A 16,143-nucleotide genomic window follows, 5' to 3' on the forward strand; every position below is an offset into this window, starting at 1 on the left:
CAGCAGGGCACAGACGGCCACAGATAAGTGCGTCTTGAGGAGAAAGAGCTGGAACTCTGCAGATATGAAACTCACATCCAGGCTCTGCTGGGCACGACTTCATTTATACTGCTCTCTAAAGTTTCTGATGTGTCATGCTGCTCTGTTATTTCTTACACATGCAGGAGCACTGGCTGGTTAGAGACTCTCTTTTCAACAACTGGGACTTTGACTTGGCGCTAGATGGAGCATATTTTCTACTTTCTTGTTTATTTCTAGTCTTTTAATTTGTCTTGTACCATGCCATGTCTTTTTATGCAACACAAACATGTCCCAAATTGGGATCAATAAAGTACTTGTTATCTTATCATGGGATGACCAAGAACTAAAGAAATAATGTCTTTGTAATGCGTGGAGTAGGCATTGAGATATTTCAGATGGACTGTCTTTGCTTTCTGTCCCTGCAGCAGTGAGCAGGGCTGAACAGGCACCTTGTGAAACATGCCTCTGAAGTGCCACCAACCAACAAAGAAAAGAATACTCAACAATGAAATGGTGTGCCCGCTTCAGCTTTCATGGAAAGAAGCTGCTTTGTGAAGCAGTTAGTGCCGTTTGAAGGGGTTTAGAAACTTATGAGCAGCACACAAAGGTTTGACTGTGTGTGAAAGCAGCTTCTCTACCAGCTGTTGGGAGTGAAGGCGACTCGTTGAAGCGAAGCTGTGATCCCTGCTGTCACGATGAAAGGACGCAAACTGAACATGGCCTTCACATTTACAAGTGCAGTGAAACCTCTTTGCTCCATAAGGTTAAAATCAGTCTCTTGGAAAATCCATCTCTCAAGCTGCCGTTTGAAATGTGTGTTAAGCCTCTCGAGACCTTTATGAATAACAGCCAGGAAGATTAATCCATCACTTGAGTTTGGAACAAATGTCGTCACGAGGGCGGGAGGGCGATCTGATGAAGACTGTTCGGTTGGTTTCAGGATAACTCTCTTAGTTTGGTTTTTCTTTCTAATTGAAATACAAGTCTGAAGAGGGAAAATGTAGAAGGAACGAACGAGACATTAAAGCATAACGAGGAGACTTCAGTCGATTTTATAGCAGCTCTTTCAAGACGAGGTAAAGGGTTAACACACCTGGTTTCAACTTGATGTGTATTTAAAACGTTTCATATGTTGGTTTTTTAAATATCTTTACCTACCTACCTACCTGCTGATGTTCAGGTGTATATCAGTATGTAGTGTCTCTACTTTAAAGAGTCCTCTCCTGCTGATGTTCAGGTGTATATCAGTATGTAGTGTCTCTACTTTAAAGAGTCCTCTCCTGCTGATGTTCAGGTGTATATCAGTATGTAGTTTTGTCTACTACTTTAAAGAGTCCTCTCCTGCTGATGTTCAGGTTGTATATCAGTATGTAGTGTCTCTACTTTAAAGAGTCCTCTCCTGCTGATGTTCAGGTGTATATCAGTATGTAGTGTCTCTACTTTAAAGAGTCCTCTCCTGCTGATGTTCAGGTGTATATCAGTATGTAGTGTCTCTACTTTAAAGAGTCCTCTCCTGCTGATGTTCAGGTGTATATCAGTATGTAGTGTCTCTACTTTAAAGAGTCCTCTCCTGCTGATGTTCATGTGTATATCAGTATGTAGTGTCTCTACTTTAAAGAGTCCTCTCCTGCTGATGTTCAGGTGTATATCAGTATGTAGTGTCTCTACTTTAAAGAGTCCTCTCCTGCTGATGTTCAGGTGTATATCAGTATGTAGTGTCTCTACTTTAAAGAGTCCTCTCCTGCTGATGTTCAGGTGTATATCAGTATGTAGTGTCTCTACTTTAAAGAGTCCTCTCCTGCTGATGTTCAGGTGTTATCAGTATGTAGTGTCTCTACTTTAAAGAGTCCCTCTCCTGCTGATGTCCAGGTGTATATCAGTATGTAGTGTCTCTACTTTAAAGAGTCCTCTCCTGCTGATGTTCAGGTGTTATATCAGTATGTAGTGTCTCTAATTTAAAGAGTCCTCTCCTGCTGATGTTCAGGTTGTATATCAGTATGTAGTGTCTCTACTTTAAAGAGTCCTCTTCTGATGTTCAGGTGTTATCAGTAGGTAGTGTCTCTACTTTAAAGAGTCCTCTCCTGCTGATGTTCAGGTGTATATCAGTATGTAGTGTCTCTACTTTAAAGAGTCCCTCCTGCTGATGTTCAGGTGTATATCAGTATGTAGTGTCTCTACTTTAAAGAGTCCTCTCCTGCTGATGTTCAGGTGTTATCAGTATGTAGTGTCTCTACTTTAAAGAGTCCTCTCCTGCTGATGTTCAGGTGTATATCAGTATGTAGTGTCTCTACTTTAAAGAGTCCTCTCCTGCTGATGTTCAGGTGTATATCAGTAGGTAGTGTCTCTACTTTAAAGAGTCCTCTCTGGATGTTCAGGTGTATATCAGTATGTAGTGTCTCTACTTTAAAGAGTCCTCTCCTGCTGATGTTCAGGTGTTATATCAGTATGTAGTGTCTCTACTTTAAAGAGTCCTCTCCTGCTGATGTTCAGGTGTATATCAGTATGTAGTGTCTCTACTTTAAAGAGTCCTCTCCTGCTGATGTTCAGGTGTTCTATCAGTATGTAGTGTCTCTACTTTAAAGAGTCCTCTCCTGCTGATGTTCAGGTGTATATCAGTATGTAGTGTCCTCTACTTTAAAGAGTCCTCTCCTGCTGATGTTCAGGTGTATATCAGTATGTAGTGTCTCTACTTTAAAGAGTCCTCTCCTGCTGATGTTCAGGTGTATATCAGTATGTAGTGTCTCTACTTTAAAGAGTCCTCTCCTGCTGATGTTCAGGTTGTATATCAGTATGTAGTGTCTCTACTTTAAAGAGTCCTCTCCTGCTGATGTTCAGGTGTATATCAGTATGTAGTGTCTCTACTTTAAGAGTCCTCTCCTGCTGATGTTCAGGTGTTTATCAGTATGTAGTGTCTCTACTTTAAAGAGTCCTCTCCTGCTGATGTTCAGTGTATCAGTATGTAGTGTCTCTACTTTAAAGAGTCCTCTCCTGCTGATGTTCAGGTGTTATATCAGTATGTAGTGTCTCTACTTTAAAGAGTCCTCTCCTGCTGATGTTCAGGTGTTTATCAGTATGTAGTGTCTCTACTTTAAAGAGTCCTCTCCTGCTGATGTTCAGGTGTATATCAGTATGTAGTGTCTCTACTTTAAAGAGTCCTCTCCTGCTGATGTTCAGGTGTTATATCAGTATGTAGTGTCTCTACTTTAAAGAGTCCTCTCCTGCTGATGTTCAGGTGTATATCAGTATGTAGTGTCTCTACTTTAAAGAGTCCTCTCCTGCTGATGTTCAGGTGTATATCAGTATGTAGTGTCTCTACTTTAAAGAGTCCTCTCCTGCTGATGTTCAGGTGTATATCAGTATGTAGTGTCTCTACTTTAAAGAGTCCTCTCCTGCTGATGTTCAGGTGTTTATCAGTATGTAGTGTCTCTACTTTAAAGAGTCCTCTCCTGCTGATGTTTCAGGTGTAATCAGTATGTAGTGTCCTCTACTTTAAAGAGTCCTCTCCTGCTGATGTTCAGGTGTTAGATCAGTATGTAGTGTCTCTACTTTAAAGAGTCCTCTCCCTGCTGATGTTCAGGTGTTTATCAGTATGTAGTGTCTCTACTTTAAAGAGTCCTCTCCTGCTGATGTTCAGGTGTATATCAGTATGTAGTGTCTCTACTTTAAAGAGTCCTCTCCTGCTGATGTTCAGGTGTTTATCAGTATGTAGTGTCTCTCACTTTAAAGAGTCCTCTCCTGCTGATGTTCAGGTGTCTTATCAGTATGTAGTGTCTCTACTTTAAAGAGTCCTCTCCTGCTGATGTTTCAGGTGTATATCAGTATGTAGTGTCTCTACTTTAAAGGTCCTCTCCTGCTGATGTTCAGGTGTTATATCAGTATGTAGTGTCTATACTTTAAAGAGTCCTCTCATGCTGATGTTCAGGTGTATATCAGTATGTAGGTTCTCTACTTTAAAGAGTCCTCTCCTGCTGATGTTCAGGTGTATATCAGTATGTAGTGTCTCTACTTTAAAGAGTCCTCTCCTGCTGATGTTCAGGGTGTATATCAGTATGTAGTGTCTCTACTTTAAAGAGTCCTCTCTGCTGATGTTCAGGTGTATAATCAGTATGTAGTGTCTCTACTTTAAAGAGTCCTCTCCTGCTGATGTTCAGGTGTTTATCAGTATGTAGTGTCTCTACTTTAAAGAGTCCTCTCCTGCTGATGTTCAGGTGTATATCAGTATGTAGTGTCTCTACTTTAAAGAGTCCTCTCCTGCTGATGTTCAGGTGTATATCAGTATGTAGTGTCTCTACTTTAAAGAGTCCTCTCCTGCTGATGTTCAGGTGTATATCAGTATGTAGTGTCTCTACTTTTAAAGAGTCCTCTCCTGCTGATGTTCAGGTGTATATCAGTATGTAGTGTCTCTACTTTAAAGAGTCCTCTCCTGCTGGTTAAAGTAATGGGTTTTGTTCAGGTGTTTATCAGTATGTAGTGTCTCTACTTTAAGAGTCCTCTCCTGCTGATGTTCAGGTGTATATCAGTATGTAGTGTCTCTACTTTAAAGAGTCCTCTCCTGCTGATGTTCAGGTGTTTATCAGTATGTAGTGTCTCTACTTTTAAAGAGTCCTCTCCTGCTGATGTTCAGGTGTATATCAGTATGTAGTGTCTCTACTTTAAAGAGTCCTCTCCTGCTGATGTTCAGGTGTATATCAGTATGTAGTGTCTCTACTTTAAAGAGTCCTCTCCTGCTGATGTTCAGGTGTATTATCAGTATGTAGTGTCTCTACTTTAAAGAGTCCTCTCCTGCTGATGTTCAGGTGTTTATCAGTATGTAGTGTCTCTACTTTAAAGAGTCCTCTCCTGCTGATGTTCAGGTGTATATCAGTATGTAGTGTCTCTACTTTAAGAGTCCTCTCCTGCTGATGTTCAGGTGTTATCAGTATGTAGTGTCTCTACTTTAAAGAGTCCTCTCCTGCTGATGTTCAGGTGTTATCAGTATGTAGTGTCTCTACTTTAAAGAGTCCTCTCCTGCTGATGTTCAGGTGTATATCAGTATTGTAGTGTCTCTACTTTAAAGAGTCCTCTCCTGCTGATGTTCAGGTGTATATCAGTATGTAGTGTCTCTACTTTAAAGAGTCCTCTCCTGCTGATGTTCAGGTGTATATCAGTATGTAGTGTCTCTACTTTAAAGAGTCCCTCTCCTGCTGATGTTCAGGTGTATATCAGTATGTAGTGTCTCTACTTTAAAGAGTCCTCTCCTGCTGATGTTCAGGTGTATATCAGTATGTAGTGTCTCTACTTTAAAGAGTCCTCTCCTGCTGATGTTCAGGTGTATATCAGTATGTAGTGTCTCTACTTTAAAGAGTCCTCTCCTGCTGATGTTCAGGTGTATATCAGTATGTAGTGTCTCTACTTTAAAGAGTCCTCTCCTGCTGATGTTCAGGTGTTATATCAGTATGTAGTGTCTCTACTTTAAAGAGTCCTCTCCTGCTGATGTTAAGGTGTTATAAGTATGTAGTGTCTCTACTTTTAAAGAGTCCTCTCCTGCTGATGTTCAGGTGTATATCAGTATGTAGTGTTCTCTACTTTAAAAGAGTCCTCTCCTGCTGATGTTCAGAGTGTATATCAGTATGTAGTGTCTCTCTACTTTAAAGAGTCCTCTCCTGCTGATGTTCAGGTGTATATCAGTATGTAGTGTCTCTCTTTAAAGAGTCCTCTCCTGCGTGATGTTCAGGTGTATATCAGTATGTAGTGTCTCTACTTTAAAGAGTCCTCTCCTGCTGATATTCAGGTGTATATCAGTATGTAGTGTCTCTACTTTAAAGAGTCCCTCTCCTGCTGATGTTCAGGTGTATATCAGTATGTAGTGTCTCTACTTTAAAGAGTCCTCTCCTGCTGATGTTCAGGTGGTATATCAGTATGTAGTGTCTCTACTTTAAAGAGTCCTCTCCTGCTGATGTTCAGGTGTATATCAGTATGTAGTGTCTCTACTTTAAAGAGTCCTCTCCTGCTGATGTTCAGGTGTATATCAGTATGTAGTGTCTCTACTTTAAAGAGTCCTCTCCTGCTGATGTTCAGGTGTATATCAGTATGTAGTGTCTCTACTTTAAAGAGTCCTCTCCTGCTGATGTTCAGGTGTATATCAGTATGTAGTGTCTCTACTTATAGAGTCCTCTCTGCTGATGTTCAGGTGTATATCAGTATGTAGTGTCTCTACTTTAAAGAGTCCTCTCCTGCTGATGTTCAGGTGTATATCAGTATGTAGTGTCTCTACTTTAAAGAGTCCTCTCCTGCTGATGTTCAGGTGTATATCAGTATGTAGTGTCTCTACTTTAAAGAGTCCTCTCCTGCTGATGTCAGGTGTATATCAGTATGTAGTGTCTCTACTTTAAAGAGTCCTCTCCTGCTGATGTTCAGGTGTATATCAGTATGTAGTGTCTCTACTTTAAAGAGTCCTCTCCTGCTGATGTTCAGGTGTATATCAGTATGTAGTGTCTCTACTTTAAAGAGTCCTCTCCTGCTGATGTTCAGGTGTATATCAGTATGTAGTGTCTCTACTTTAAAGAGTCCTCTCCTGCTGATGTTCAGGTGTATATCAGTATGTAGTGTCTCTACTTTAAAGAGTCCTCTCCTGCTGATGTTCAGGTGTATATCAGTATGTAGTGTCTCTACTTTAAAGAGTCCTCTCCTGCTGATGTTCAGGTGTATATCAGTATGTAGTGTCTCTACTTTAAAGAGTCCTCTCCTGCTGATGTTCAGGTGTATATCAGTATGTAGTGTCTCTACTTTAAAGAGTCCTCTCCTGCTGATGTTCAGGTGTATATCAGTATGTAGTGTCTCTACTTTAAAGAGTCCTCTCCTGCTGATGTTCAGGTGTATATCAGTATGTAGTGTCTCTACTTTAAAGAGTCCTCTCCTGCTGATGTTCAGGTGTATATCAGTATGTAGTGTCTCTACTTTAAAGAGTCCTCTCCTGCTGATGTTCAGGGTTTATATCAGTATGTAGTGTCTCTACTTTAAAGAGTCCTCTCCTGCTGATGTTCAGTGTATATCAGTATGTAGTGTCTCTACTTTAAAGAGTCCTCTCCTGCTGATGTTCAGGTGTATATCAGTATGTAGTGTCTCTACTTTTAAAGAGTCCTCTCCTGCTGATGTTCAGGTGTATATCAGTATGTAGTGTCTCTACTTTAAAGAGGTCCTCTCCTGCTGATGTTCAGGTGTATATCAGTATGTAGTGTCTCTACTTTAAAGAGTCCTCTCCTGCTGATGTTCAGGTGTATATCAGTATGTAGTGTCTCTACTTTAAAGAGTCCTCTCCTGCTGATGTTCAAGGTGTATATCAGTATGTAGTGTCTCTACTTTAAAGAGTCCTCTCCTGCTGATATTCAGGTTTATATCAGTATGTAGTGTCTCTTACTTTAAAGAGTCCTCTCCTGCTGATGTTCAGGTGTATATCAGTATGTAGTGTCTCTACTTTAAAGAGTCCTCTCCTGCTGATGTTCAGGTGTATATCAGTATGTAGTGTCTCTACTTTAAAGAGTCCTCTCCTGCTGATGTTCAGGTGTATATCAGTATGTAGTGCCTCTACTTTAAAGAGTCCTCTCCTGCAAATGCTCAGGTGTATATCAGTATGTAGTGTCTCTACTTTAAAGAGTCCTCTCCTGCTGATGTTCAGGTGTATATCAGTATGTAGTGTCTCTACTTTAAAGAGTCCTCTCCTGCTGATGTTCAGGTGTATATCAGTATGTAGTGTCTCTACTTTAAAGAGTCCTCTCCTGCTGATGTTCAGGTGTAAATCAGTATGTAGTGTCTCTACTTTAAAGAGTCCTCTCCTGTCTGATGTTCAGGTGTATATCAGTATGTAGTGTCTCTACTTTAAAGAGTCCTCTCCTGCTGATGTTCAGGTGTATATCAGTATGTAGTGTCTCTACTTTAAAGAGTCCTCTCCTGCTGATGATCAGGTGTATATCAGTATGTAGTGTCTCTACTTTAAAGAGTCCTCTCCTGCTGATGTTCAGGTGTATATCAGTATGTAGTGTCTCTACTTTAAAGAGTCCTCTCCTGCTGATGTTCAGGTGTATATCAGTATGTAGTGTCTCTACTTTAAAGAGTCCTCTCCTGCTGATGTTCAGGTGTATATCAGTATGTAGTGTCTCTACTTTAAAGAGTCCTCTCCTGCTGATGTTCAGGTGTATATCAGTATGTAGTGTCTCTACTTTAAAGAGTCCTCTCCTGCTGATGTTCAGGTGTATATCAGTATGTAGTGTCTCTACTTTAAAGAGTCCTCTCCTGCTGATGTTCAGGTGTATATCAGTATGTAGTGTCTCTACTTTAAAGAGTCCTCTCCTGCTGATGTTCAGGTGTATATCAGTATGTAGTGTCTCTACTTTAAAGAGTCCTCTCCTGCTGATGTTCAGGTGTATATCAGTATGTAGTGTCTCTACTTTAAAGAGTCCTCTCCTGCTGATGTTCAGGTGTATATCAGTATGTAGTGTCTCTACTTTAAAGAGTCCTCTCCTGCTGATGTTCAGGTGTATATCAGTATGTAGTGTCTCTACTTTAAAGAGTCCTCTCCTGCTGATGTTCAGGTGTATATCAGTATGTAGTGTCTCTACTTTAAAGAGTCCTCTCCTGCTGATGTTCAGGTGTATATCAGTATGTAGTGTCTCTACTTTAAAGAGTCCTCTCCTGCTGATGTTCAGGTGTATATCAGTATGTAGTGTCTCTACTTTAAAGAGTCCTCTCCTGCTGATGTTCAGGTGTATATCAGTATGTAGTGTCTCTACTTTAAAGAGTCCTCTCCTGCTGATGTTCAGGTGTATATCAGTATGTAGTGTCTCTACTTTAAAGAGTCCTCTCCTGCTGATGTTCAGGTGTATATCAGTATGTAGTGTCTCTACTTTAAAGAGTCCTCTCCTGCTGATGTTCAGGTGTATATCAGTATGTAGTGTCTCTACTTTAAAGAGTCCTCTCCTGCTGATGTTCAGGTGTATATCAGTATGTAGTGTCTCTACTTTAAAGAGTCCTCTCCTGCTGATGTTCAGGTGTATATCAGTATGTAGTGTCTCTACTTTAAAGAGTCCTCTCCTGCTGATGTTCAGGTGTATATCAGTATGTAGTGTCTCTACTTTAAAGAGTCCTCTCCTGCTGATGTTCAGGTGTATATCAGTATGTATTGTCTCTACTTTTAAGAGTCCTCTCCTGCTGATGTTCAGGTGTATATCAGTATGTAGTGTCTCTACTTTAAAGAGTCCTCTCCTGCTGATGTTCAGGTGTATATCAGTATGTAGTGTCTCTACTTTAAAGAGTCTCTCCTGCTGATGTTCAGGTGTGTATATCAGTACTGTAGTGTCTCTACTTTAAAGAGTCCTCTCCTGCTGATGTTCAGGTGTATATCAGTATGTAGTGTCTCTACTTTAAAGAGTCCTCTCCTGCTGATGTTCAGGTGTATATAGTATGTAGTGTCTCTACTTTAAAGAGTCCTCTCCTGCTGATGTTCAGGTGTATATCAGTATGTAGTGTCTCTACTTTAAAGAGTCCTCTCCTGCTGATGTTCAGGTGTATATCAGTATGTAGTGTCTCTACTTTACAGAGTCCTCTCCTGCTGATGTTCAGGTGTATATCAGTATGTAGTGTCTCTACTTTAAAGAGTCCTCTCCTGCTGATGTTCAGGTGTATATCAGTATGTAGTGTGGTAGTGAGGTTCTGTTATAAACATGTTAGACTTTGACCTTACATGTTACACATTTTTCTTACATGTAAGACCTTTCCAACTGTATGCAACTAGTTAGATATTGATTCAACATGTATGGCTTTTTCCTAAACTAGTTGATATGTTCAGGCCACTAGTTGTGGTTTTCTTCTCTCTAGTTCAACACAATGACTAACTAGTTGACATGTACGTGCAACTAGTTTACTAGTGATGTGTCAAAAAATGCACTAGTCAACATGTATGACTTTGAAACAATTCACTAGTAAACTAGTTGCACGTACATGTCAACTAGTTAGTCATTGTGTTGAACTAGAGAGAAGAAAACCACAACTAGTGGGCTGAACATATCCACTAGTTTAGGAAAAAGCCATACATGTTGAATCAATATCTAACTAGTTGCATACAGTTGCTCACTAGTGCAAAAAAAGCCAAACTAGTTGAAGGAAAGGCCTTACATGTAAGAAAAATGTGTAACATGTACGGTCAAAGTCTAACATGTTCATAACAGAACCTGACTAGTGAGAAAAATGTGTAACATGTACGGTCAAAGTCTAACATGTTTATAACAGAACCTGACTAGTGAGAAAAAATGCCCTCCACTAGTTAACTAGTAAGAAAAACATCTGTGTCACTAGTTTACTAGTGACTCCTCTAAGGCTTCACTAGTTAACTAGTGAGATCAAGTGTGTGTAACTAGTTAACTAGTAAGGTAAAAACAATTGTACTAGTGCATCTAGTGGACAATTTGGACCTCACTAGTTAACTAGTGCACATTTTGAGCCTCACTAGTCAGCTTGTAAGACCAAAACAGGCTTCAACTAGTTAACTAGTGAACATTCTGCCTTCACTAGTTAACGTGTAAGCTGCAATATGTATCCACTAGTTAACTAGTTGCAGTTCATATGGCCGACACGTTAACTAGTGAGCCATATGCAAATGAAGCAGGCGGGACCCAGATTCTGTTTTAAAGAGGATCTATATTCCTGTCTGCAGTCCTAAGGACACTTTCTCATTTTAACAAAGTCTTCAATGTTCTTAACTAATTTGATAAACAGTCATATGATCATAATTACACAAATACTTTTGTTTTATATTTGTGTAAATATGGTCACATGACTGTATTTTAAAACACAGTGTATTTAAGCTCTTAAAGAAACTATTTGGGCTGGGTGGCGCTCTATAGCTTAGGGCCAATAGGAGACCTCGATGCCTTCTTTCCCCTCCTCCTCATTAGCATTCTGTGCAACTAGTGTGACTAGTGCACATTTGGGATCCACTAGTACTACTAGTGAACATTTTGAGCCTCACTAGTTCACTAGTGGAATTTAAATGTATCTCACTAGTTAACTAGTAAAGGGCAAAGGGTTCACTAGTTAACGTGTAGACATTTTGAGCCCCACTAGTTAACTAGTAAGGTCAAAAGAGGCGTCAACTAGTTAACTAGTGAACCTTTTGCCTTTACTAGTTAACTAGTGAGCGATTCTGGGTGCTACTAGTTAACTAGTGCAGACAAATGTATGCCACTAGTTAACTAGTTGTGCTTTCTTTTGTGTAACTAGTTAACATGTCAGAGCTTTTGCAGCGCACTAGTTAACTTGTAAGACTTTTAGCGTCACTAGTACGGTCAGAGGGTCACTAGTTCATCACAAAGCTTACAAGTTGGGACTTTGGTGCTACTAGTGCTGCTCCTGGCGTCACTAGTAAGGCTTATGTGCTAACTAGTCGGACAAAAGTGCCACTAGTTGCTGAAAAAGAGTGACTAGTGTAATGTTTTGTTTAACTAGTAAAGCAGAGTGCCAAACTAGTTTGACCATATGTCTAACAAGTGAAATCAAAGAGCCAACTAGTGCAGGCAGCTGCCGTCTGACATCAAGGATATGGAATACATACTCAAATGGCTTGCCATATGTGTGTGTGTGTGTGTGTGTGTGTGTGTGTGTGTGTGTGTGTGTGTGTGTGTGTGTGTGTGTGTGTGTGTGTGTGTGTGTGTGTGTGTGTGTGTGTGTGTGTGTGTGTGTGTGTGTGTGTGTGTGTGTGTGTGTGTGTGTGTGTGTGTGTGTGTGTGTGTGTGTGTGTTAGGGGTTTCACAACTACCTATATTTACTAGTCGACAAGTTTTTCAAAATAGTAGTGGACTAGTTGTTCCGTCATAATAAAGACACACAGAGAGAGAGGTGTAAAACTGTATTTTGTTCAGTTACGTTAAACACTGTAAAAAAGCAGCATTTTAATTTGTGTAAGTAAAATAAGTAAATAACAACAACTCTTGTTGTGTTTGGGAAACAGTGACTCAACGTTTCCCTCAGACTCTCCTCACTGCCTCACTTTGCAGCTGACCAGAGGCCTGTACTACGAAGCCGGTTCAACCTAACCTGGATATGTTGGAGTTAGCCGGTTGGCCCAATCCAAAACATACGCGCTCTCGCTAAGCTGTCCTACGACGCTGGTTATCAAGTGGATCGCTCAAGCCAGCCGTGTCCTATCTAGTTAGGTGCGCGTTCACATGAAAGGGGTGGTATCTGGAGCATTCGACCAATCACAAACATGGACAAGCGTACTGACAGCGCAGCGTCATACTTCCTGAATGAAAAGTCAACTTTAATATTAGTCAAATATGAAGAAGTTAAACTTTAAACATCCATGACTTAAACACTTTATCCAGGATCAAAGCCACATAGCTGCACCTGCAAGGTGAATACAGCTGGTAACAGAGAAAGTGTTTGAATGCGTACATTAACAGGTTTATGATATCACTGCCCCGTCTAAGACACGATCTGACTTTCATTACATTTGACTCCAGTGTTTCGTCAACTTAATGTGTTGCTTAAAATAATACTTCTGCATCCAGTATGTGACACTGTGAGTGTTGCACGGCCAGATACGGCTCAGCTGACTCAGATAAGGAAATATATGATACATTATGATGTGATATGATATGAATGATAATGGGACACATCGACGAAAATCAGGAATCGGAAAGCCCGAGTTTTCCCTGAAGTCAGCCGCTAAGAGAACATCCAGCTTCGTAGTACAGGCCTCAGGTGAAGAACATCTCATCCCTCAGACTCTCCTCACTGCCTCACTTTGCAGCTGACCTGGTGAAGAACATTTCAACATGAATTATTGAAAGAGAAAAACAAAAGCTGGATCAAAGAACCCAGGAGCTTTGGAGTCGTCCTTCTCACCGGAAACACTGAACATCAGGAGCTCTGATCCACATCAAGAGGGATATTATGTCAGCTTCTCACCAGAGGCCTGCACGACGAAGCCGGATGTTCTCTTAGCTGACTTCAGGGAAAACTCTGGCTTTCCGGTCCTACGACGCTGGTTCTCTTTTTAGCGGGCTAGATCTCCATGGTAACTGATGCTGAGCGGCTAGCCTCCTCGGGAGCAGGTTAGGTTGCAGGCTAAGAGATCAACTCAGTGAAAGCACCGCCTGCTGACCAATCAGAGCTCAGTGTGAGGAGTTTAAAGATCAATTCATATTACAGGATAGAGGAAATACAGAGAAACTGCCGTTGCAGGAAAGACGGCCGGCAAAAATCACCTGACTGTGTGAACGTGAACATTAATAGAATATCCCCTCCTCCCATCTTCAGAGCAATCTGACTATTATAACATTAGCGTTAAGAAAGCTTACTTAAATATCTGCCACGACATAAGTAACCGGATCAGAGTAACATTACGTACAGTCCGCGGCACTGTGAGTGCAGACGTAGATGTGTCCCATTATCATTCATATCATATCACATCATAATGTATCATATATTTCCTTATCTGAGTCAGCTGAGCCGTATCTGGCCGTGCAACACTCACAGTGTCACATACTGGATGCAGAAGTATTATTTTAAGCAACACATTAAGTTGACGAAACACTGGAGTCAAATGTAATGAAAGTCAGATCGTGTCTTAGACGGGGCAGTGATATCATAAACCTGTTAATGTACGCATTCAAACACTTTCTCTGTTACCAGCTGTATTCACCTTGCAGGTGCAGCTATGTGGCTTTGATCCTGGATAAAGTGTTTAAGTCATGGATGTTTAAAGTTTAACTTCTTCATATTTGACTAATATTAAAGTTCACTTTTCATTCAGGAAGTATGACGCTGCGCTGTCAGTACGCTTCTCCATGTTTGTGATTGGTCGAATGCTCCAGATACCACCCCTTTCATGTGAACGCGCACCTAACTAGATAGGACACGGCTGGCTTGAGCGATCCACTTGATAACCAGCGTCGTAGGACCGCTTAGCGAGAGCGCGTATGTTTTGGATTGGGCCAACCGGCTAACTCAAACATATCCAGGTTAGGTTGAACCGGCTTCGTAGTACAGGCCTCTGATCCTCACCTGCAGCTGATCACAGGTCCACAGTTTGAGGTTTACAGGTGTGTTTGAGCCTTGAACTCATGTGATATCTGATCTCATGGTGAAGAGCCCTCAGTGTGAGAGGCTGGCGATGATGAGCACAGGGTACGTTCACTTCATGTTGCGTTAGTGGGAATGTATTTATTGAATGTGGATAGAGAATCAAACCATTCAGCTGTCGTATTTTAGTTCTTGCAAGAAAGTTCAGTCAGTCACACAGAGAGCGTTCTGTCTGCAGAGTGAAAGAGGAAGAGTAGAGTTTGGGTTATTTAAACACAGAGAGAGGAGAAGGGGGGGAGCCCGGTGATAACAGAGGAGCATTGTGGAAGTTTAGGGAGGCACTGTCAGGAAGTTATCAGTTCAATTATTATTAGTATTAACTGAGGTGAAAGTCATGCTATTGGTGCACATAGAGAGTAACTAACAACACTGCAACACATCTTCTTAATATGGAATGTAGATAAACATTATAAGAATCAATGATATCATTAAAGGGAGAAAGTGAGTATGATGTGTTTCTATTACAGTCACCTCTTTATCTCTTCTTTGGATCGTCTTTCTTCCACAGTCAACCTTCTCAGTGATGCACTTCTGTGCGGATATGAAGTCCTCTGACCGACTGTTTCATATAGTGACTGTGCATCAACTGGCGGCCCGCGGGCCACATCCGGGCCCGCCAGACATTCTCATCCGGCCCGCACGACGGGGGTGACTGTGGCGTTGGCGGAGTGGTTAGTGTTTTATTTTTACAACGTCTCGTGAGTAATGTGTAGTACCGGAGTCCAACAGAGAGGCAGCAGCTGCGGGACAGTAGACTGCATACTGCGTGGCTTTGTTTTGTAGACTTGTTGTCTGTTGTTGGTTGTGATGCATTGCCATGATGAAGGTGTTCACCACCGTCTCTCTCTCTCATCACTTTTTGGTATGTTCTTGTCTGTTTATGACTAAATCCCAGATCAGATGCACGCTGACGGCTCTTTGAGCATCTCTCACTCATCCTGCTGTGATCCATGTGTGTTGCTCATGTGTCTGGATATGTGTCTGTTGATGTTACACATGGAGCTGCTGTGATGCAAGGAGCATTTCAGACTTCATCTGACCATTCAAGTATTATCGTATCGTAAGAAACCAGTCATTTTAAACAGCGGCTCTGGTCCTGTTTGCACATTCAGTCATTTATCGAACATTGTCTCACCGATCCTGTGAAAATGAAAGAGTGCAGCCTTCATCTGAGACTCAGTAACACGAGGTGATGAGTTTCCTCTTCAGTCTGCGTTGGTTCGGCTCTGACCACACGTTTATATCTTGGAATAAAGATTTAGTAACCTCCAGAGAGGAGAACATGTCTGCAGTGACGGCACGGTGTGAGAGAGAGAGGTTAATAGATACATACACCATGCGTGGCAGGATTAATGGACAAAATGAAAGACTAGAATACATCTTTATTGTTCACCAGAGCGAACACTTCAGCTCAACAACGAGGCTGAAGAACAAATACAGTACCAAGAAAGCAGAAGTGGATAAATGACTGAAACAGGACCAGAGCCACTGTTTGAAATGACTGGTTTATTGAAGTCATGAACAGACAACAAGTGATGCAACACCATGAGAGAGAGACGGTGATGAACAACTTCAACATGGCAATGCATCACAGACAACAACAGACAACAACAGACAACAACAGACAACAACAGACATCAACAGACAACAACAGACAACAACAGACACAACAGACACAACCGACAACAACAGACAACAACAGACAACAACAGACAACAACAGACATCAACAGACAACAACAGACAACAACAGACAACAACAGACAACAACCGACAACACAAGTCTACAACAGACAACAACAAGATAGTAAAGAAATCAAATAAAGATCTGAAAATATCTTTGACTTGAATATCATAACTGAGTGAATTTCAATCGAAAACAATCTCAACTCCTGTAAACAACAGCAAACACACACACACACACGCACACACACACGCACACACACACACACACACACACGCACACACACACACACACACTCTCACACACACACACACACACTCTCAC

This window comes from Trematomus bernacchii, unplaced genomic scaffold (assembly GCF_902827165.1).
Source record: "Trematomus bernacchii unplaced genomic scaffold, fTreBer1.1, whole genome shotgun sequence".
Classification (NCBI taxonomy): domain Eukaryota; kingdom Metazoa; phylum Chordata; class Actinopteri; order Perciformes; family Nototheniidae; genus Trematomus; species Trematomus bernacchii.